The 23882-nt window shown below is 43.9% G+C and overlaps 1 long non-coding RNA gene across 1 annotated transcript; it reads left to right on the forward strand.

Moving 5' to 3' along the window:
• The first annotated feature begins 4308 nt into the window (after positions 1-4308).
• LOC145398071 (uncharacterized) lies at positions 4309-23158 on the forward strand. Its single transcript, XR_013897068.1, has 4 exons — positions 4309-4380; positions 9010-9034; positions 21821-21895; positions 23040-23158. It is a non-coding gene; the product is annotated as an uncharacterized LOC145398071 (long non-coding RNA).
• Positions 23159-23882: the final 724 nt, after the last annotated feature.

A 23882-nucleotide genomic window follows, 5' to 3' on the forward strand; every position in this document is an offset into this window, starting at 1 on the left:
ATAATGGCAGAAGTAATGGTGCATATACAGTCCCTGAATGAAACATACAATTGCATAAGTAAAGGAGCTTATACAATCGCAAATTAATGGTTTTCACTACAACAGGTCGCCTAAAGAGTTTAATAAAATCCTCTGATGTTAGAAACTGTAGATTACAAATGCATTACTCCTCTTGAAAATCTTAGTACAGACATCATCTAAAGTGCGCTCCACTGGGTGACGTATCGTGTGTTGCGGGGACGGCCGAAGCAGCGTTATGTGTTTATCCTGCAGCATTTACTAATTTCCTACTCCCAGTGCCACACCCACGCCCATACCAACAGCCTGAGCCGTCCCCAAAACATTTTAAATATCGTCAAATGAGCTTTTAGTTGACCTCTGTATGTCCATTCATCGTCAAATCCTTTCTTGCACTACCCTACAGTAGGTTACTCAGTCCAGGTATTTAAGGTGAGAATGACTGGCCTCTCTCTCCCCAGAGCGGCATTATGTGATCAATAAACTTCAACTAGCCCTCGGACACAAACCCTTTGAGGCTCAGTCTGGCTGAAGCACTTTAACCCACTACACCGCGAGGCGTCCTTTGATTACATGGTTATCACATGATGTTATAAACAATTTCCTACTTAACAGGAAAATAGCCGGCTTGTCACTCAGCGAAGCAGCACTACATAGAGTGAGTGGATGGTGGGTGCCCCTGTCTACATCGAAATGTAAGGCGAAGTAAACACAGGCGTGGGAGTGTGTAGTAATAACATGTACACAGGTAATCTTCAGGCCATGATCATCAAACCCTGTCGTCTTAATTAACATTCCATTAAGAACAAGACTAACGCAATCTTGTATTCATGGTCTGAGCACACAGATTTATTAGTCCTTTCATATTGGTGCCGAAGTGGAGTCACCACCCTTGATGATGAAGCTGCGGTGTCTATCCGGAGCCAACCACCTCTCCCTGAACTCGCTCTTATCTTTTTTTTTTTTTTTTGTGAGGAAGAAGGAATCAAAGGCCACGACCCGCAAAATTGTTCCTTTCAAGAGAAAAACAAAATACAAGAGAGATCCAAATTCAAGATCCGATCATTTCGAGATGCCTGGACACACTGCATTTGAAAGACTGGAGATTATAGGAAGCAGGAAATACAGGCAGAGGGAGACAGTTCCAGAGATGACTTGTTGCATAAATGAAGGACTGGGAGTAACGGTTAACTCTTGCATTAGAGAGTTGGACAGAAAAGGGATGAGAGTTTGCTGCTAGACGGGTGCTACGCGCCTGTCGTAGAGGTGGAGGAATGCATGCAGATAGTTCAGAGGAGCAGTGACCATTGAAGTAGCGATAGAAAAGAGATAAAGATGCAACAGCGCGGCGAAGAGACAGAGGTTGAAGGGAGTCAGTAAGAGGAGAAGAGTTAATGAGACGAAAAGCATTTGACTCCATCCTATTGAGAAGAGCTGTATGTGCGGAGCCTCCCCATAAATGAGCGTTGTACTCCACACAGGGGCGAAAAACACCCCTGTATAGAGTCAACAACTGTGCAGGGGTAAAGAAGAAACGGAGTCGGCTTAGCACACCTAATCTCTTGGAAGCAGATTTTACAAAAGATGTAATATCATCTTTCCAAGATAAGTTCCGAGTAAATGAAACCCCAAGCATGTTCAAGGATGATGCAGGATTAAGCTGAATATTATTAAACATTAGTGGGTATACCTGTAGAAGATTTTGTCGGGTTGATAGGTGTAAAAACTGAGTCTTTGATGCATTAAAAACAACCAGATTATTTTTACCCCAGTCAGAGATACGAGCCAAGTCAGACATTAGGTGTGCCATAGCCTCATCCCTTGGTTGTTGAAGGGATGCTAAGATGGACGTTGCAGGAACCGAATGGAAAGGTGAAGGGTGGAGTCATCAGCGTATGAGTGGATAGGGTTAGATGTACAGCTTAGAAGGTCATTGATGAATAAAAGGAAGAGAGTTGGTGATAGGACAGAGCCCTGAGGAACACCACTGTTAATACATCTACGAGAAGAACGATGGCCGTCTACAACAGCCGCTATAGAACGACCAGAAAGGAAGCTAGATATGACAGCACAGACAGAAGGATAGAAACCGTTAGAGAGCAGTTTGGAAATTAAAGATTTATGCCAGACTCGGTCGAAAGCCTTTGAGATGTCAAGTGCAATGGCAAAGCTTTCGCCAAAATCTCGAAAGGAGGATGACCAGGAGTCTGAAAGGTAGGTGAGAAGATCGCCAGTGGAGCGTCCCTGACGAAACCCATACTGACGATCAGAAAGAAGGTTGTGATAGGAAAGATGCTTTAAAATTTAACTATTAAGAATTGACTCGAAAACTTTTGAGATACAGGAAGTTAAGGGAATTGGACGATAATTAGAGGGTTGGGAATGTTCACCCTTCTTTGGGACTGGCTGAATGAGAGCAAACTTCCAGCAAGAAGGAAAGGTACAAGTTGATAGACAAAGGCAAAAGAGTTTACCTAGGCAAGGTGTTAGCACAGAAGCACAGTTCTAGAGAACAACTGGAGGGACTTCATCAGGCTTATTAGTATTGAGGCCTGTGATGGCAGAAAATACATCAGCTGAATAAATTTTAATGTCAGCCATGAGGAAGTCAGAGGGCTGAAATGATGGAGGAACAGCACCGGAATCGTCTAAGGTGGAATTGGAGGAGAAAGTCTGAGCAAAGAGATCTGCTTTATCAGTAGAAGAAATAGCTACAGAGCCATCAGAGTAGAAAAGAGGAGGGAAGGATGATGAGGTAAAGTTGTTAGAAAGGTTTTTGGTAAGGTACCAGAAGGAGCGGGAAGAATTCGTGTTAGAGAGTTGAGAGCATTTAGTACGGATAAAATTATTTTTAGCAGAGCGAAGAACAGAGCACGATTCCGGCCAGAAATGTATAAAAGATGTGATTCAGGGGTGGGTTGGCTCCAGTACCTTTTATAAGCCCTCTCCTTGTTGCGGACAGCATTAGAACAAGTGTGATTAAACCAAGGCTTTCTTGCATTTGTCAAAGTATAAGAGAAAGGAATGTATGCTTCCAAGCCCGAGAGAATGACCTCCTTATTGCGCAAGGCACACCCAGATGGCTCCCTGCCATGGAAGCAATAATCATTCCAGGGAAAAATCAAAGAAGTACTGCCCGAGGGCCCCCCAATCAGCAGCTCCAAAGTGCCACAGACGACGTTTCTTTGGAGGGACCGCAGGCCGTACCGGAGTGATAGGACAGGTTAAGGTGATAAGGTTGTGATCGGAGAAGCCCAGCGGAGAGAAAAGATTAACAGTGTAAGCAGAAGGATATACGGATATATGGAGACTGTAAACTACTCTCTATTCACAGACTCATTCATTTTGATTACTTTTTTTATATTAGACTGATGGAAAAAAATATATGCAAATTATGATAGACCTTTCATAGGAAATGAGTAAAGTGTGTGTGTGTGTGTGTGTGTGTGTGTGTGTGTGTGTGTGTGTGTGTGTGTGTGTGTGTGTGTGGCGGGAGAGGGAATTATCTTAAGAAGAGGGAAGTGAAAATGGAAGAAAGAATTGAAAATGGTTGACGAAAGGAATTAAATGAGTGGGCGAGGCAAGAATGGGAGAGTGAGAAGCAGAGCAGGGGAGAACCTGAAGAGAAGAGAGGGGAGAGTGGGAGGAGGGAGGAGGGGGGGCTGGAGGAGGAGGAGATGGGGAGTAAAAGGAAACTCAAGGTTAAGGTGGAGGGAGAGAAGAATGTAAAGGAAAAGGGAATGCTGATTGAGTGTGGGTTGCAGGCGTTGAATGGAGAGAAGTGGGGGTATGAGAAAGAGGAGGAGAGGGGAGAGATAAGAAATGGAGGAGAGGAGAGAAGGAGGATGGAGAAGAGAAAAGTGGAGGGAAGACAGAGTGGGGGGAAAGAGGAAGGAATTAGGGCAGGCAAAATGTGTGTGTGATTGAAGGGGGAGGGGGGGACAGCAAATATTAGTTTAAGCTTTTGATGGAGGTGGGAGTGAGAGGTAATGGTGGTGGAGGGGATGGGGGTGAGAGGTGGTGGTAGTGGGAATGGGGGTAAGAGGTGGTTTTGGTGGAGAGGGTGTGGGTGAGAGGTGGTGGTGGTGGTGATGGAGGGGGTGGGGGTGAGAGATGGTGGTGGTGGAGGGGCTGGGGGTGAGAAGTGGTGGTGGTAGTGGGGCTGGGGGTGATAGATGGTGGTGGTGGAGGGGTTAGGGGAGGGTGTTGTGGTGGTGGTAGGGGTGAGTGTGGGTGTCAGGCGGGTATATAAGTGTTGGGTGGTTAGGGCAGGGTTTGTGGCGACATAACATGAGGACACATCAGGTGGTGTGTGTACTGCTGGTGGCCTTCATTGGCCTGGCCACAGCTTTCCCCTTCCAGGTATTTCAATGTGTGTCTTTATTGTGTCGTTATATACAGCATTATCTTATACGGTTAACATGAAAACTGGGTAAAAACAAATTGATAGACGAATAGATGGACATGGATAGACAGGCAGGTAGGTATAGAGAGATGGATTGATAGATTAATGGACAGTCTATCTATTGCCAGACGCCTGAATCCCGTACGGTGTAGCCACAAACAAATCGCCTCCACGTCGCTCTGTCCCCCGCCATTTCACTGCCCTGCTCCCAACTCACACACCCCTCTCTCATATACCTCTCCACCCCATCCCTCCATCTCATCCTCGGCCTTCCCCTCCCTCTCCCCCCCTCCACCTCACTCACATAAACTCCTCTCGTCAGTCTCTCACCCTCCATCCTCTCCACAAGGCTAAACCACCTCAGTGTGTTCCTCCTAATGCTTCCTATCACATCCACATCCACACCACAACCCTCCTATATATCTTCATTTGTCAGCCTGTCTCTCCATGTGACTCCACATGCTCCTCTTAAATAACTCATTTCCACTGCTCTCACTCTTGACTTGTGTCCTTCCAACAACGTCCAAGCTTCACTTTCAACGTTAGAGTTGCTATCACAATACTGTCATGTAGTAACTTTTTCACTTCCATGCTCACTTCCCTGTTTCTTATCACTGCTTTCAAGGAACCAGCAACCTTTCTTCCCTGTTGTACCCTTTCAAGCACTTCACCCCCCAAACCTCCATCCTTACTCATCACACTACCCAAGTACTTAAACGTACTCACATTTTGCATTTTCTCACCATCCAACCTCGCTGTACATTCAGTGGCTTCACCTCTCTCAAAGACCATCACTTTACTCTTCCCTACATTCACCTTTAGATTCCGTTTCTTACACACTCTCCCATACTCATCCACCAAGCCTTGCAGCTCCCCTTCGTCTTCACTCAAAAACACAGTATCATTTGCAAACTACAGCAAAGGGAGTTTCCAAACGCTACCCTCTCTCACCAGGGCCACTCCAACATCCACCGCCCTACCTTGTACCTCTTTTATTACCCAATCCATGTACAGATTGAACAACCATGGAGACATGACACATCCCTGTTTCAACCAACCTTCAAAGAGAGAAATTCACTCAGTACACCATCAACACGCACTGCAGCCTTAGCACCATCATACATACTCTTCACAGCATTCAACAACTTCCCATTTACTCCATATATTCTTAATACTTTCCACAATCCTTGTCTATCCACCCTGTCATATGTTTTCTCCAAATCCATGAAAGCCGCATACAACTTCTTTCCCTTCCCTAGAAACTTTTCCACTTAAGATCTAAGATTGAATAACTGATCTGCAGAATCTCTTCCCTTCCTAAAGCCTCCCTGTTCTTCTCCAACTAATTCCTCTGTTCTTTCCCTAACTCTATCAATAAGTATCCTACCATACACTTTTCCTATTACACTAAGAAGACAAATACCCGTATGATTACCACACACTTCTTTTTCCCCTTTTCCTTTGTACAAGGGAATAATTATACCTGATTTCCAATCCTCCAGGACTCTACCTTCCTCCCAGACCAATCTGCACATCTTCCACATCCATTCTACAACTATCTTTCCCCCATGCTTCAGCATTTCACCACACACTCCATCAATTCCTGGGGCTTTCCCCAATTTGACTTTCTCCATTGCTTCCACAACTTCCATCCTACTGATTTCTTCCTGTCTTCTCACCTCCCTCTTTCTCCCAGCCATTCCCCAGCCACTTATACTCGCATTCCTACCATCCTCTATGTTCAACAATTCCTTAGAGTGTTCTCTCCATCTGCTCACTTTTTCTCCCTTCTCCACTAGTAATCTACCATTTTTATCTTTCACTACCCTGCTAACTTCACTGCCACCCTGTCTTACTCTCTTCACCTCTTTCCAGAACATTTTCTTACAGTCCCCCCACTTTACACTCAAATTCCTTCCAAATTCCTCATCCACTCTCTTCTTACTAATCTTTTCACCTCTCTCTTCCTTTCTACATATAACTCTCCCTTCAGCCTCTCAACTTCTTCCTCGCCCCTATTTCTCATCCATTCATTGTATGCTTTCTTCTTTTGTGCCACAGCCTGTCTCACCTCTTCATTCCACCATACTGTTCCTTGCACCCCCTTTCATCTGCTCTTCATCCCACACACCACATCACATGCTGCACATATTTCTTCTGTGATTATCCTGCACACACCTTCCACGTCCCCCATCTGCTCCAGTTCATATTTACCCAATTGTTCCACTACTTCTCTCTTACATTCTGCCTTTTTCTCATCGTCTTGTAACCTTTTCACTCTCCTTGCAACTGCTCCTTCTTCCTGTCCTTCCCTTCTTCTATTTCTCCATCTTGCTTGGATCTTGATACTGGCCACCACCAAGTAGTGGTCAGAAAGTCCACTCCCCCAACCTCTATAAGTTCTTGCATCCATTACACATCTTTGCATCCTTTCATCCACACACACATAATCAATCATTGCCTTCCTTTCATTCAGTTCACCACCCACTCTTCTCATCACTCGCCATGTATACCTGTGGATCATTTTGTGCCTGAAGAGGGTATTGGCTATCACCAACCTCCTCCCGGCACAAGTGTCCACTAACGCACTGCCATTCTCATCTATCTCAGCTGGCACACCCCACTCACCAACTATTCCATTCACCTTCACATTCCCTACTTTACCATTCATATCACCGATCAAAAACACTCTCACATTCCTTCCAAACTTTTCCATGCACACTTCCACATTTGTCCAGAACTCTTCTCCACTCAGCTTGCACGATCTTGCATTGGCGCATACATGCACACAATTGCCCACATTCGTATTCCAACTTTCAGTCTTACCCACACAATCCTTGACCCAATTGATGCATACTCTCTTATGTTCTTCTTGCATCTTTTACTCACAACAATACACACTCCTTCTTTTGCCCTCTCATTTTCACCTGCTCCTGCACATATACCCCATCCATACTCCCATTCTCTCACACTTTCTCCTCTCCATTTAGTTTCAGTTATTCCGCATACATCCACTTTCACACCCTCCAGCACCTGGACATTCTCTCTCTTTCACCTCATCATTTGCACCCTTTACATTCCATGTTGTGATCTGTACCATGTCCATTGTCTGGTCCTTGGTCGTCATCTTTTGGTCAGTCCTTGTCTGAGGCTTCTTGTTCGTTTTTTTTAGTTAGCTGTTTTCCGGGGAGGGACACTAACCTCCGCCAACCCTTTTAGTCACCTCGAATGACAAGCAGGGATACTGGGGGAGTTTTCTTGAAAACCCCCCTACCCCCATGGGGTGGACAGATAGATAGATAAAGAGAGAGATGCTTTTCTTTGGTTGTCCTGAATATTATATCTTACTTTCCATCCATATTACCAATACAGGGTGGCCAGAAACCTACTTGATGCTATTTTTTGTGTTGTGGGGACGGCTGAGTCTGCTGGTGTGGGTCTGAGGGTTGCAGGGGAGTAGGAAATGAATAAATGATGCAGGACAGACACTGATAACACTGATAAATCACCCCAGGAAATGGAAGAGAGGCGGTATATGTGGACCACCTTGTAGTTTTTGGAGGGTGAGGGAGAGAGCTTTCTGCTGTACTAGCCTTTTCTCCCACTCCTGTGCCTAAAGCATTATTATTACTGTTAGTATCTGAAGTAATATTTTATGTGCCTTTGTGGTGTTCCTAATCCCTTTTACTAAGCGATTTGTTTATTTCACGTGTTTGACTCTGGGCATAGGCTTAACACTCCGTTCCTTAATGCCCAACAGTCCTCCTACGTACCATACACCTTCACATGTCACCACTCTCGGCATTAACACCCACCGTTCATACTGAATACATGCCAGGGCTGTGTCATATAGGACTGGTGTATTGGTATAAATGGAGGTGTTTTGACATGTGGGGGGGGTCTTATGGTAGATTAGTAAAGTCTACTTATAATTAAATTCAAATACTTAAGCTGTTCCCTGCCCCAGGCGGGATTCGAACCCACAACCCTTTGGTCAGTAGACAACCTCTGGTATTCACCTCATGTCTTTCTAATGTGGACATAGTTTGCATCAGTGACATACAGAGGCTGGTCCGCACTGCCTCGCCAGGACCACAGGGTATGTGTGGTCTGTGTATCTGTGTACAGTGTGTAGCACCGTACAACAGAAAACGTGATCGTAGTGAAAATATAGACAATGAAAGACAACAACAATGACAAAAACAAAAACGTCCAATTCCATTTTGCCCCATATAAACAGGATCGTAGGGGTCCGGGGCTAGGCTACTTAGTTCCGATATTTAAAGCAATGGTGACCAGACTCACATGCCCCTGAGTGGCATTATGCAAGTAAAAAACCCCTGCCATCTCTCAGCTGGAAGCCATACAAAGTCCACCCAGTTGGAGCGCCTTATACCACTAAACCACCAGGCGTCATTTGGTGATATGGTTACCACCCAGCATAGAATGTTCTTTTTTACTTGATGGAGAGAGAGAGAGAGAGAGAGAGAGAGAGAGAGAGAGGCAGCACTACATCGGGTGAGTGGATGATGGACACCCCTTCTACCACCAACATTTACTGACTCTGGTTCAATTTTGCCTTCCAGGATGAGCGAGGTGGGTTCCACGTGGGTGATTAGACTGCGGGTGGTGATGGTACTTTGTGTGTTGCGGGTACGGCTCAGTCGACTGGTGTGGGCACGTTTGTGACAGTGGTAATAGGAAATAACTGATGCACGATAGGCACCAAAAACACTGACTGAGCCGTCCCCACAATACACGAACAAGAGTCTGGAGCAGCGTTATGGCCGGCCTCTGCCTAACGCTGTATACTTTTAACTTTAACTTGGGTGCCGGAAAGAAACACCTTCACGTGGTAGCACCGACATCACCAGGCGGCTCCACTGCCCGGCTAAACAAACGTCTCTCATGTCTCTCCTTTTCCCCCTGAGAGGAGAATGGTGAAATGCAGAAGGGTGATATCAGGCTGTAGTCCACTGGGTTGATGTTCAGATGAGCCTGGAGTTGCTGCTACACCCAATACTGCTACCCCTGCTACTACTGCTACTACTACTACTACTACTAGTACTACTACAAGTACTACTACTACTACTAGTACTACTACTAGTACTACTACTACTACTACTACTACCACCACTACTACTACTACTACTACTCCTACTACTACTACTACTACTGCTGCTGCTACAATTACTACTGCTACTACTACTACTACTACTACCACTTCTGCTACTACTGCTACTAATTCTAATACCACCACCACCACCACTACTACTATTACTACTACTACTACTACTACTACCACCAGTAAAACGCCTTTGTCTGCGAGGTACGAGCGAGGCCACTTAAATCCAAAAACATTGCAATGTGGCCTTACACCTCGAGGCTGCCTAGAGTATATTGATGGCTACCTACCTACCAAGTGTCATGCCTTTACAACAAACCGTCTGGCCTGTGGCCCTCTTTTGAAGATTTTCGACATGCTGCACTTGGCGCATGTTACATGCTACGTACACCGTCGGGCGTGACGAAACCTGTCAAAAACAAATCCTAAAAAACTGGGCTAACAGGCGGTGCAAACCAAGCAGTGATCAGCTCTGTGGTTGCTGAGATATAAGCTTCTCAAAAGGGTTACGATTGGGCTGAGTAGGGCTGGGTTTTGAGAAAATGCCACAGCTTAACGAGAGACTCGCAAGGGCTTCACCCTCGCTGGTAACTACTATTAATGCTACCACCACCACCACTACTGCTTCTCCTACTACTAATGCTGCTACACCTACTACTACTGCTGCTACTGCTGCTACTACTTCTGCTACTACTACTACTACTACTATTACTACTACTACTACTACTACTTCTACTACTACTACTACTACTGCTATTACTATACTACTACTACTACTGCTGCTACCACTACTGGTACTATTACTACTCCTACTGCTACTTTTAATATTGATACTATTACCACTACTACTACTACTACTACTACTACTACGACTACCACAACTACTATTCCTATTACTGCTACTACTACTACAGTACTACTTACTACTACTACTATTACTCTTAAACCCTTAACCACGGGCTTGTTTTGCTTTGACTTGCAGCTCCCGCGGGCATATTCGCGCTCCGACAGACTCTTTAAAAATATTTGCCAAAAATCGGTTATTAGTCCTAGAATATTAAAATCAAATATGCTAATGGCACATACCTTCAGCTTTCTCCTGGGGTGTTTGTTGAGCCTTCGTCGAGTACCGTAGGACTTGTGGAGACCTCTGAAGTTGGGTAACGAAGTCTCCACTTTACACTTCCCGACAACCCGTGATATGATTACCACAGTCTGATATTATCACTAGAAACACTATTCTATAATTCTCAAATAGTTTGGAATCTATCTATCTATCTATCTATCTATAGCCCGACGCCCTAATCCCGCAAAGGGTGGCCGCAGATAAAACGCCTCCAAGTCACTCTGTCACCCACCATTTGACTCCCCTCCCCCCAACTCACCCCCCCCCTCCCTCATATACCTCTCAACTCCATCCCTCCACCTTATCCTCGGTCTACCCCTCCCTCTCCCTCCCTCCACCTCACCTACATACACCCTCTTAGTCAGTCTTTCATTCTCCATCCTCTCCACATGTCCAAACCACCTCAGTGTATTTCTCCTAGTCTTTTCAACCACATCCACATCTACCCCACAACGTTCCTTCACTTCTTCATTCGTCAACCTGTCCCTCCACGTCACTCCACATCCTCCTCTCAAGTAACTCATTTCCACTGCTCTCACTCTTGACTTGTTCCCTTCTTGCAAGGTCCACGCCTCGCTTCCATACGTCAGGGTAGGGATCACAATACCATCATGCAGTGACTTCTTAACTTCCATACTCACCTCCCTATTTCTCATCACTGCTTTCAGTGTACCAACAACCTTCCTTCCCTGCTGTACCCTTTCATTTACTTCATCCCCCAAAGTTCCATCCTTACTCATCACACTACCCAAGTACTTGAATGCACTCACATTCTCCATATCCTCACCATCCAACCTCACTGCACACTCTGTGACTTCATTCCTCTCAAACACCATAACTTTACTTTTGTTTACATTAACTTTCAGCTTCCTCCTCCTACACACTGTCCCAAATTCATTCACCAAACCTTGCAACTCCCATTCATCTTCACTCAACAATACTGTATCATCAGCAAACAGCAACACCGGAAGCTTCCAAATCTCACCCTCATTCATTAGGGCCACCCCCACATCCACTGCCCTACCTTGAACCTCCTTTACAACCCCATCCATATATATATTAAACAGCCATGGAGACATTACACACCCCTGTTTCAGTCCCACATTGAGATCAAAGAACTCACTCAGCTCACCATCCACTCGCACCGTAGCCCTAGCTCCCTCATACATACTCTTCACAGCACTCAACAATTTCCCCTCCACTCCATATATTCTTAATACCTTCCACATATCTATACTCAAAAAAAAAAAAAAAAAACTGTGAAAGCAATGAAAATTACGAGGGCGTATGACCTTCCCATTTGACATCGTTCGCCGCTAGTGTTCTGTCATTTATTATTCATAAAAACACTCACAGTTTAGATTTCTATTACTATATAACACTTATATATATCTACGGTCTTTATCCATAAATTTCCTTTAGTAATAGTAGTTTATTGTCACTGAAGGGATTCAATTTCTCTTTCAGTAAAATACGTAGCATTCACTTTCTCGTCCTGTATACTACCGTTGAGAGTGACTGTCACTTTCACCTTCACTCTCATAACTCATAGTATTCATACATGCTAGAGTGAAACTTTCACTTTCATTACTCATAGTATACATACTCGTATTCTTATAATGCTACTCATTTACATTTCTATTTACGTTCTCTATTTTATTTACATTGTTTACATTTCTATTTTATTTACAATGTGTTAGGCACTGTCGCTTGCAGTAACTTATAAAACTATTTTCCACTGTTCACTTATATTTACATTCATTGCTTTCACTTGCTGTTTACACACTATTTACAATTCCACTTGCACTGTTTTACTCACCAGAAAGATTGTAGTCACTCTCTATCAATTGTTAGCCCTTTACCTCTTTCCACACGAGGTTTAGTAGGGGGTAGAGGTCACAGGGCCCTTTGCATGGGGCTAAAAAGCAGCAGAAGTTAGCAGGCGCGAATCCGACGTACTTCCACCTTGAAAGACGACAGGAAACTGATGCTGTTGGGCCGGGGTGGCCTACCTAAGGAGAACGCATTACTGCCAACGTCAGCCTCGTGAGAGCTGCTAATATATAACTATAAAATGATTGGCAGGAAATCTAGACAATACATGATAAATTAGGTAGTTCCAGGTGAATGTAAATATCACTTAGGATTCTCCCTTCCCTCCTTATATATATTTTTATTACGAGGATAGATTATACGGCATATTTCAAGGGGAAATAAAAGCGAAAGTTAGCGAACGAGTGCACGTGAGGTGTTGTCAGGTGATAATTAGCCAATTCCAGGTGTATGGCACTATCACTTACCTTATTTCTTTTTGGTATATATTATTTGGTATAAGAATAGGGCATAGGGCTTATTTCAATGGATGAAATCAGTGGAAAATTCCAAGGAAGATTTACTTAGCTTAGAATACAGTGTGGTGGCCTGCAATAAATAGGTAGTTCCAGGTGAATCTAAATATCACTTAGGCTTCTCCCTTCCTTTCTTATATATATTTTTATTACGAGAATAGATTATACAGCATATTTCAAGGGGAAATAAACAGCGAAAATAGCAAACGAGTGCATGTGAGGTGTTGTCAGATTAATTAGGCAATTCCAGGTGTATGGCACTCTCACTTACCTTATTTCTTTTTTGTATATATTATTTGGTATAAGAATAGGGCATAGGGCTTATTTCAATGTATGAAATCAGTGGAAAATTCCAGCACGGCCGGGCTGGCGAGAGGAGAGGGAAATGGAGGGGAGGTAGGGAGAGGAGTCAAGAATGGGGAGAAATGGCTAAATTGTCAACAATGGATGGGAGTACAGATGAGATTAGGAGTGCTGACTAGTGTTGGACATTGGCAGGACTGATAGATGATACAAGCCACCACTTGAAAGCCCGGGCGAATTCAAAATAACACAGAATCGCAAAAGTGACACCCCGCTGTATGATCCCTTGCTCCCAAGCATCGCGAAACTGATGCCCCGTGGTTATGGGGTTAATAGTATTATTAATATTACTCTTCCTCTTACTACTACTACCACTACGACTACTGCTTCTGCTGCAACCCCCATAACTAGGCCTAAAATTGTTTTCTCTCCTTATTAAATGTTGACAAACAATAGGTGAAAAATAGAATATGATGCCAGTCATGAGGAAGTGCTGCGTAACTTGGCATAAAATTGTCCCTTCTTTATAAATGTATTTCAACTTGTAAAAATTGGGTTGGCAAAAACTGACTACGCACTTCCATTACCCCAGACCAGCTGCTGACATAACGCAAAACTATTTGCTCATGTAATTCACCGGGTCGGTCAGGATCACCTGATGGTCGTGATCGTCAGCTTTTACCCTCCCGGAAGGGAGCTGAGAGCTCATATAGTCCGATCTAAGGGCAAGGCTGTGACCTTCACACACGCACACACCCGTCCCCTTGCTCAAGGGGGACAGTAACCACCCACTTCGTCAGTGAAACTTTTCGCAACCTGAGGGAGGCGCGAACTCCCGTCTACCAGATGGCAAGCGAGAACGTTACCACTGCACCAGCGAGCGGTGTGTGTGTGTGTGTGTATGTGTGTGTGTGTGTGTGTGTTGAGGGGTCACCTCATACACCCCCTTTAAACAGCGTGGTGTCAAAAGCTTCTTGCCGGAGCGCCCTAACTCACAAGATCACCAGGCGCCATTTCGTTGTATGGTTTCCACCTAGTGCAGTAAGTGAAATCTTCAATTACTGGAAGCCATGTGGCTTGCCACTTAGTACAGAGTCACCTTGAAGGCAGCACTACATCAAGTGACTGGATGGTTGGTGCTCCACCAATGTATTAAATATTCTTTTTACTACTACTATTACTACTTCGGGCTGAGATACAAGTAAATTGGATGAGTAAATTGACAGTGTGTCATCCTGTCTCAGGAACCTCTCTTTTTGGAGGAAGCTGCCTATGTATATAGATAGAGCTAGATAGACTACTACTACTACTACCCAAACAACCTCCACAACCACAACCACTAATAATACTAATACTACTAATAGCACTACTGACTACACTATTACTATTGCAACTACTACTACTACTGCTACTACTGCTAATACTACTACTGCGATTACTACTGCTACAACTACTACTACTCCCAGAACCCCTAACACTACTACCGCTACTGCCACCAGAACCCCTAACACTACTAGTACTACTACTACTACAACTACTTTATGTGGAGAGGATGGCCATGTGGAGAGGATTGAGAATGAGAGACTGAGTGTATGTCAGCGAGATGGACCGAAGACGAGATGGGGGGATGGAGTGTAGAGATATATTAGAGGATGGACGTGAGTTGAAGGAAGGGAAGCCAAACAGCACACGACAGGAAGACGTAGAGGCGTTTGTGGCCACCCATTATGGGAAGAAGGCGTCTGGCAACAGACAGTAGCTCTCTTGTTCCCTCCTTATATTTATTTTTCTTATTTATCTCCACCCATTACCATAGGTAGAGAGTAAGAAGAGAGTGGATGAGGAATTTGGAAGGAACTAGAATGTAAAGTGGAGGAAATGTAAGAAAATGTTCTGGAAAGAAGTAAAGAGAGCTAGACAGGGAGATACAGAAGTTAGTCGGGGAGTGAAAGATAAATAATGGTAGATCGCTAGTGGAGATGGGAGAAAAAGTGAGCAGATGGACAGAACATTTTCAGGAACTCTTAAACACAGAGAATGGGAGTGATGCGATGATAAGTGGCTGGTGAATTGCTGGGAGAAGGATGAGGGTGAGAAAAAAGGAAGAAATCAGTAGGACGTTAGCAGTGGTAGCAATGAGGAAAATCAAATTGGGGAAAGCCACAGGAATTGGTGGAATGTGTGGTAAAATGTTAAAGCATGGGGGAGAGATAGTAGTAGAATGGATATGGAAGATGTGCAGACTGGCCTGAGAGGAAGGTAGAGTCCCAGAGGATTAGAAGTCAGATATAACTATTCCCCTGTACAAAGGAAAAGGGAAAAAAGAAGTGTGTGATAATCACAGGGGCATTTGTCTTAGTATAATGGGAAAAGAGTATGGTACGATACTTATTGACAGAGTAATTGAAATAACAGAGGAATTAGTTGGCGAAGAACAGGGAGGTTTTAGGAATGGAAGAGGTTGCAGAGATCATATATTCATTACTAGGTCTTTAGTGGAAAAGTTTCGACAGAAGGGAAAGAAGTTCTCTGAGGCCTTCATGGATTTGGGGAACCATATGACAGGGTGGATAGCCAAGGAGTGTGGAAAATATTAAGAATATATTGAGTAAATGGGAAGCTGTTGAATGTATTGAGGAGTATGTATCAGGGGGCTAAGACTGCAGTGAGTATGGGTAGTGAATTCAGTGAATTTTTCTTTTGGAATGTTGGATTGAAACAGGGATGTGTCATGTCTCCATAGTTGTTCAGTCTGTACATGGATAGGGTTATAAATAAGAAACAAGGTAGAGCAGTGGATGATGGAGAGATTTAATGAGAGAGGACAACGTTTGGAAACTCCCTGTATTGTTGTTTGCAAATAATACTGTATTGTAAAGGGAAGACGAAGACGAAGCGGAACTTCAAGGTTTGGTGAATGAATTTCGGAGTGTGTGTAAGAAGTGGAATTTATGGGTGAATGTAGGGAAGAGTAAAGTTATGATCTTCGAGGGAAATGAAGTCACTAGATGTATAACAAGGCTGGATGATGAGGAAATGGAAAATGTCAGTGCATTTAAGTATGTGGGTAGTGTGATGAGTAACGATAGAAGTTTGGAGAGTGAAGTGCTTGAAAGGGTACAACAAGAAAGAAAACGTGGTGGTTCTTTGAAAGCAGTGATAAAAAACAGGGAAATGGGCATGGAAGTAAAAAAGTCGCTGCATGACATTACGAGTATTGTGATACAAACTCTAACGTATGAAAGTGAAGTTTGGACCTTGTTAAAAGGACACAAATCAAGAGTGAAAGCAGTGAAAATGAGTTATTTGAGAAGAGCATGTGGAGTTATATGGAGAGACAGACTAACAAATAAGGACGTGAAGGAGCGTTGTGGTGTGAACGTAGATATGATAGAAAGCGTTAGGAGAAATACACTGAGGTGGTTTGGCCATATGGAGAGGATGGAGAGCGAGAGACTAACGAGGAGAGTGTATATGAGTGAGGTGGAGGGAGGGAGAGGGACGGGGAGGTCTAGGATGAGATGGAGGAATGGAGTGGAGAGGCATTGCAGAGAAGGGAGTGAGCCGGGAGCAGGGAGGTGAAATTGTGGCGGACCGGGTGACATGAAGGCGATTTGTTTGTGGCCACTCCTTGCGGGATTAATGTGTTTGCCAATAGATTGCTTATTATCATTATTATTATTGTTATTATTATTTTATTATTATTATTATTATTATTATTATTATTATTGTTGTTGTTGTTGTTATTGTTATTATTATTTTTTATTCCTATTCACCAGGAAACCATTTACTATGCTGGGTGGTAACCATATAACCAAATTATGGCACCTGGTGGTTTAGTGGGTAATTCAGGTGCTCCAATCGGATTGAACCTGTGTAGGCTTACATCTATGGGGTGGTTGGAGTTTATTGCTCACATAATGCCACACAGGGATGCGTGAGGCTTGTCACTGTCATCTTAGATGTCGGGACCAACTTCCCTAGCCCCGGGTTCCTACACTTCTTATGGGGCGACATAGGATTGGATGATGGGTGGATGGACATAGTGGTAGGTGGGGGCGCTCAACATCCACTCACTCGATGTAGTGCTGCTCTCGGGTGTCTGCCCTAATCTCTCTCCCTTCCTTCTTTCCTTTCGTCCTGTTCTGTCTTTCCATCATTCTTTCCTCTTCCTTATGCCTACGGGTGACTCTACACTCCCTCCTCTGCCTTTTTTTTTTTTTCCCCTTCATTCTTTCCTCTTCCTTTTGCCTATGAGTGACTCTGCACTGGGTGACAAGTCAAATGGTTTCCTGTACATCAGGAAGCCACTTACTACGTTGGGTGGTACCCATATAACCAAAATATGGCACTTGGTGGTATAGTGGGTAATTCAAGCGCTCCAATCGGATGGAGCCGGTGCAGGTTTATATCTAAGGGATGGTTGGGGTTATCACGTAGTGCCAATCAGGGATGAGTGAGGCTGGTCACTCTCATCTTAAATGTCAGGACCAACTTGCCTAGCCTCGGGCTTGTACACTCCTCATGGAGCAACACAGGATTAGATGATGGTGATGAATTATTGCTACTACTTCTACTGCTTGAACTATTACACCTACAACTACTGCTACTACAACTTCTACTACTGCTTCTAATTATTATTATTATTATTATTATTAACTATTATTGTTATATTATTACTGCTACCCTTACTCCCACAACTACTGCCAAAACTACTAGTACCACCTGTACTACTAAACCTACTACTAATCTTAGTATCATTATTATTTTTATTACTAGTATTATCATTGTTATGATATTTAATATTATCATTATTATTATTACATATGTTCTCGCAATATACACCTTTCCCCACATAATCAATCCTATCTTCAACCAGTAGTAACTACACACGTCCACCCCCAAAGGCAACACATGCTCCATTTTCTCTGTCTACTTTTCCCTGTGGCGGGGGGACACAATCTGGCCGCACTATGGGGTGGTACTGCTACTTTGCGGCCAGGTTGTGTTAGGAAGAATTCTGCCACCGTATTCCCTGCGTGTCGTAAAAGGCGACTAAAAGGAGCGGGGTGGGGGGACTAGGGACCCCCTCCTCTATTTATTGTTTTTATTCTTTTTCTAGTTCCTAAAAAGAGACAGGCCATAGAAAGGGATGGGGGATTGGGTTATCCCCGTACCCTGAAGATTGGGTCTATAAATGTGCGTGGATGTAGTACGATTAGGCTAAAAGGGAGGAGATTGGAAGAATGTTTGTGAGAAGAAAGTTGGATGCGTTAGCTTTGAATGAAACACAGATGCGAGGGAAAGGTGAGTCTAAGTTTGGAAGTGTGAATGGAAGATTGCCAGGTGTTAATAGAGGAAGGGCAAGAGAAGGTGTGGCCTTGTTAGTGAGTCCGGATGTACAGCAGTGTGTGACTGAATAGAAGGAGGTGTCATCGAAATTGATGTGGGTAAAAGCGAAATTTGAACGTGAGTTGTGGGTATTCGTGAGTGCATATGGGCCTGGTTGTGAAAGGGATGAAGAAGAGAGTGATTCTTTCTGGAATGATGTTGATGAGTGTCTGCAGAGTTTTGGAGCGAATGTGAATGTGGTAATGATGGAAGATCTGAATGCTAGAGTGGGAAATGTAGCAGTTGAAGGTGTAGTTGGTATGCATGGTGTGCCTGGAAGAAATGAAAATGGGGAATGAATGACAGGGATGTGCGTTGAGCGAGAGATGGTGATTGGAAATACCTTCTTTGAGAAGAAAGATATTTATAAGTATACATGCGTGAGGCAGGAGGGTGGAAGGGTTGTTGATAGAGCATTGATGGACTATGTGGTTGTGTCCAGGAATGTAATAGGAAGATTGTTGGATGTGAGAGTTTTGAGAGGGGAGGGCAGAGGTATGTCTGACCACTACCTGGTGGAGGGAGAGTTGAGAGTAGGTAAGAGATGGGTGAGAGCTAGGAGAGTTAGGTGTGGTAAGGAGGTTTTGAAAGTGAGTGAGTTGGATAAAGAAGAGAAAATGATAGAGTATCAAGAGAAATTGAAAGATGAGTGCAATGCAGTGAAAGATCAGGAGAATGGCAGTGTGGAGGAGGAGTAGCAGTTGTTTAAGAGTGCTGTGGTGGGGCATGCGGAAAAGGTGTGTGGTGTGAAACGTGTGGGTAGTGGTGTAAGAAAGGGAAGTGAATGGTGGTCCGAGGAAGTAAGTATGGCTGTGGCTGAGAAGAGACGTGCATATAAAGTGTGGCTGCAGAGGAAGGATGAGGTGTCATATGAGAGGTATAAGGAAAAGAGGAATAGGGCGAGAAGGGTTGTGTGTGATGCTAAAGTGGCAGTAGATGAGAGGTGGGGTAGGCGGTTGACCGAGAATTTTCAACAGAATAAAAAAATGTTTTGGAAGATGAAAAGGGTGCGAAAGGGAGAGCCTGGGAAGGAAGAGCAAGTAAAAGCAGAGGATGGAAGGATGTTAACTGAGATGGATGCAGTAAGGAAGAGATGGGGGGAGTATTTTGAAAGATTGTTAAAATTAGAGGAGGAAAGGGAGGCTGAGATCGTGGCAGATGGAAAGGTGCAAGGAATAAATGTGTTGTGAGGGTTGAATAATTCTTTGATCACGATGGAGGAAGTGCAGGAGGCAGTAATGGACATGAAAACAGGGAAAGCTGCAGGTATGGATGGGTGTGCTGTGGAATGCCTGAAAGGTGGTGGAGCGACTATTGCTGACTAGTTAGTAAGATTGTTGAATGTGTGCTTTGTGAAAGGTATTGTGCCAGTTGACTGGGCAAGTGCTTGTGTGGTCCTGTTGTATAAAGGTAAGGGTGATAAGTATGAATGTACTAGCTTTAGGTGTATAAATCTGTTGAGTGTTGTAGGTAAGGTATATGCTAGAGTGTTAATTAAGAGAGTTAGAGAGGGTACAGAGGGAGTCATTGGTGATGAGCAGTGTGGCTTTAGGAGAGGGAGGGGATGCGTGGATTAGGTGTTTGCTGTGAGACAAGCGTGTGAAACGTATTTAGCAAAAAGGTAAGGATGTGTTTTGGGCGTTCATGGATTTTGAGAAAGCGTATAGAACTGACAGGGAGCCTTTGTGGACCGTTTCAAGATTGTATGGACTTGACAAAAGGTTGTTGAAAGGAGTATAAAGTTTTCACGTAAACAGTAAGCGTGTGTAAGAGTGGGAAATACTGTGAGTGATTGGTTTCCCGTGTGAGTGGGGCTGCGGCAGGGATGTGTGATGTAGCCTTGGTTGTTTAGTATTTATATGGATGGTGTTGTAAGAGAGGTGAATGCAAGAGTGTTGGGTGGAGGCCTGAGTCTGATTAATGATGACGGTAGAGAGTGGAATCTGAAGCAGCTGCAATGTACAGATGATACTGCACTGGTGGCTGATTCAGAGGAGAGATTGAGGCAGTTGATAGAGGAGTTTGGAAGGGTGTGTGAAAGGAGGAAATTGAAAGTAAATGAGAAAAAGAGTAAAGTGACGAAGTGTACGAGGTTGGTAGATGGTAGGGGGATGAATATAGTTTTGAATGGCGAGTTGCTTAAGGAGGTAGAGTGTTTTAAGTATTTAGTGTCACATGTTGCTGTGGATGGAAGAATAGATGCAGATGTGAAGTTTAGAATAAATGAAGTAGGAAAGGTGCTGGGAGGAATGAAAAAAGTGTTTAGATGTCGTTCGCTTAGAGTGGATGTAAAGAGAAGGCTGTGTGAGGGTGTTGTGGTACCGACTGCATATATGGGGCTGAAACATGGAATATGGGTGTAGCAGAGAGGAAAAGTTTGAATGTAATGGAGATGAGGTGTCTGAGGAGTATGTTTGGAGTGATGCGTATGGATCAAATGAGAAATGATGAAGTGCGAAGGAGAGCTGGAGTTGTGCGGGAGATGGCTGATCGAGTTGAGCAGAGGGTGTTGTGATGGTTTGGGCATATGGAGAGAATGGATAATGAGCGATTGGTGAAAAAGTTAACTAGATATAATGTGAGACGTGTAAGGCTGAGAGTAAGACCACGAATAGGATGGATGGTCAGTGTGAAGAGGGTGTTGGATGTGAGAGGGATGTCTGTTGAGCAAGGAAGAGTGGCTGTGCGTGATGGAAATGAATGGAGAGAAATTGTGAATGAAGAAATGATGACGCAGCCCTGAGAGGATATTCTCCCGCATTTGGTCTGATCAGCTGATCAGGTCAGGTGTAGGTAAGGGGATGGGTCCATTATGATCTGGCAGGGGTAAACCAGCTCTGCTGTTGGCCCCTGCTGCAGATGTCACTGATTTCACTGCGCAGTTGACCCTCGTGTGGTGTGGTGCGGTGAGGCTCTGTCCCTTCTCCCACTGGGGCTAAGATAAGAATGAATGTGTTTGAGTGGTTGAGTAAATTGGGAGTGTGTCGTCCTGTCTCGGCTACCTCTCTTTCCTTGGGGGAAGCAGCCTTGGTATATAGACATACATTTCCCTTTGTTTTTGATACAGAGTCTTGCTCACCTTTTGGCGATTCCCTTCCCCACAGAGCAACCAGAATTTCGCCGCGGACATCATAGACATCATCACCGGCCACCTTCAACGGGAAGCCTTAACATCACCTGTAAGTAAAATGGACAGATTAGACTGACTGAAATGACAGGACAGGGTGACATGGAGGCGATTCCTTTGTGGCCATACCTTGCGGGATTTAAGGCCACATTCTTAACCCATTAGCTCTCAGGGTTCCTGTGTAAGGGATTGTGCCGGGAGGGTACTAAGCGTACTGCCCTCCAACTATCGGCTCATAGATGCGAATTTCATAGGTCCCTACCCCAGGTTCAGTGCTATATTATCTTTTGAAAATGCTCAGGTCCCTCCTGTATTGAGGCCACTGGGCTCACACGGGTTCAGCATTTATTTACCATAGTGGCATGGCAAAGAAACTCTTAGCTAAGCCGTTTGGCTATAAATAGATGGAGAAAAAGAAAGATGAAACTCTAATACATTCAATCACATGTTTGAAGTCACTGTTACTTATTACACATACAGTAACAACAACAACAAGCGCTGATGAGGAACCTACCCGTAGTACTACAGTATAGCCTGGGTGGAGTGAAGCAGTTGTGACGTTCACCCAGGAGCCAAGTCTCTTCACAATTCCATGCACCTCCCTGCGTGGAAGGACCATGGTCTATCACTGGTGAGGTGCTGTCTACCACAAGGGAGCACAATTGCTTACATATGATCGACGGGTCTGCTCAGCCAGACCTGCTGAGGCTAAGCAACAACACAAAGAGCAGCAACAGTTTTCAAACTAATTCTGTGTTGGTATTCATACACTGTTAACCAACGCCCGAGGAACACTGACGTCCAGTTTACATTGACATCCACTGTATATGGCGGCTCTGCACACACAACTTTTACCTTTGTTTCCTTTGAAACTGTCATGAAAAGAGAGAGAGAGAGAGAGAGAGAGTGTGTGTGTGTGTGTGTGTGTGTGTGTGTGTGTGTGTGTGTGTGTGTGTGTTTATAAAAAACACATAACATGGTCTTTGTACAGTATACATATGCGTACACAGGTACAACTAGAAAGGTAAATTGATACACTCTAATATACTGTAGAAATATTCATACTTACAAACAAATACACAAAAAGTCAAGTACATAGGTACTTGATCACACACACACACACACACACACACACACACTTGACTAGTAACCCCATCATTATTCCACTGACATAATTATTTCTCTTTCACTTACAGGTGTCACGGAGGCGTTGGCTAATGCAGGTGAGAATTCTATTAATCTGATGGTTAACAACACATCATTACAAATTATATGAACTTATGGAGAACTACACTGGTATTATCTCAGTGTCAGTGTGATAAACTTAAGAGTTACACTGGTATTATCTCAGTGTCAATGTGATAAACTTAAGAATTACACTGGTATTATCTCAGTGTCAGTGTGATAAACTTAAGAGTTACACTGGTATTATCTCAGTGTCAGTGTGATAAACTTAAGAATTACACTGGTATTATCTCAGTGTGGTAGTCTGGCATACTGTATAGTCTCAGCCCAAGTGATATTAGTGTTGATATATGTATAATTTTCACCTATACTCTTTTTACTCTAACTTGGCCGAAAATTGGCATCCCTTCACCTTAAATGTTGAGTTGATACGTTAGATTAACACAAGAATAAGATTCTAGTCACGATGAAGTGTCATGGACGGAATTTAGAGCCATAGCATTGTCTTTTTCTGCCACTGAGCTACGTGAAGTAAGTTGTAAAAGTACGAATGTCTTTCAAGTTAAGGCGAAAAGAGTATAGCGATTTGCGTAATGTATATCTGCACTTAACTGTCCATTTCATCAACAGGAAACGTCACAGACTACGCGACGTACTTAACGACGTGGGTGCAGGTGGTGCAAAACTGTAGCTCCACGTCAAGCACATCAGGTAAGTGCGATGGAAATTACTGGGCGATTCAGTAATGAGTTCCCAGACTAACCCAAATAAATCATTTAGTAAAGAACGGGATTGTTTTTCGTTTTATGCAATGAATAAGGAACCAAAGGCTACAAGTTTGCAAAATTGTTCCC

Source organism: Coenobita brevimanus, chromosome 5 (genome assembly GCF_032717465.1).
Source record: "Coenobita brevimanus isolate Jiangsu-jjx chromosome 5, ASM3271746v2, whole genome shotgun sequence".
Lineage (NCBI taxonomy): Eukaryota > Metazoa > Arthropoda > Malacostraca > Decapoda > Coenobitidae > Coenobita > Coenobita brevimanus.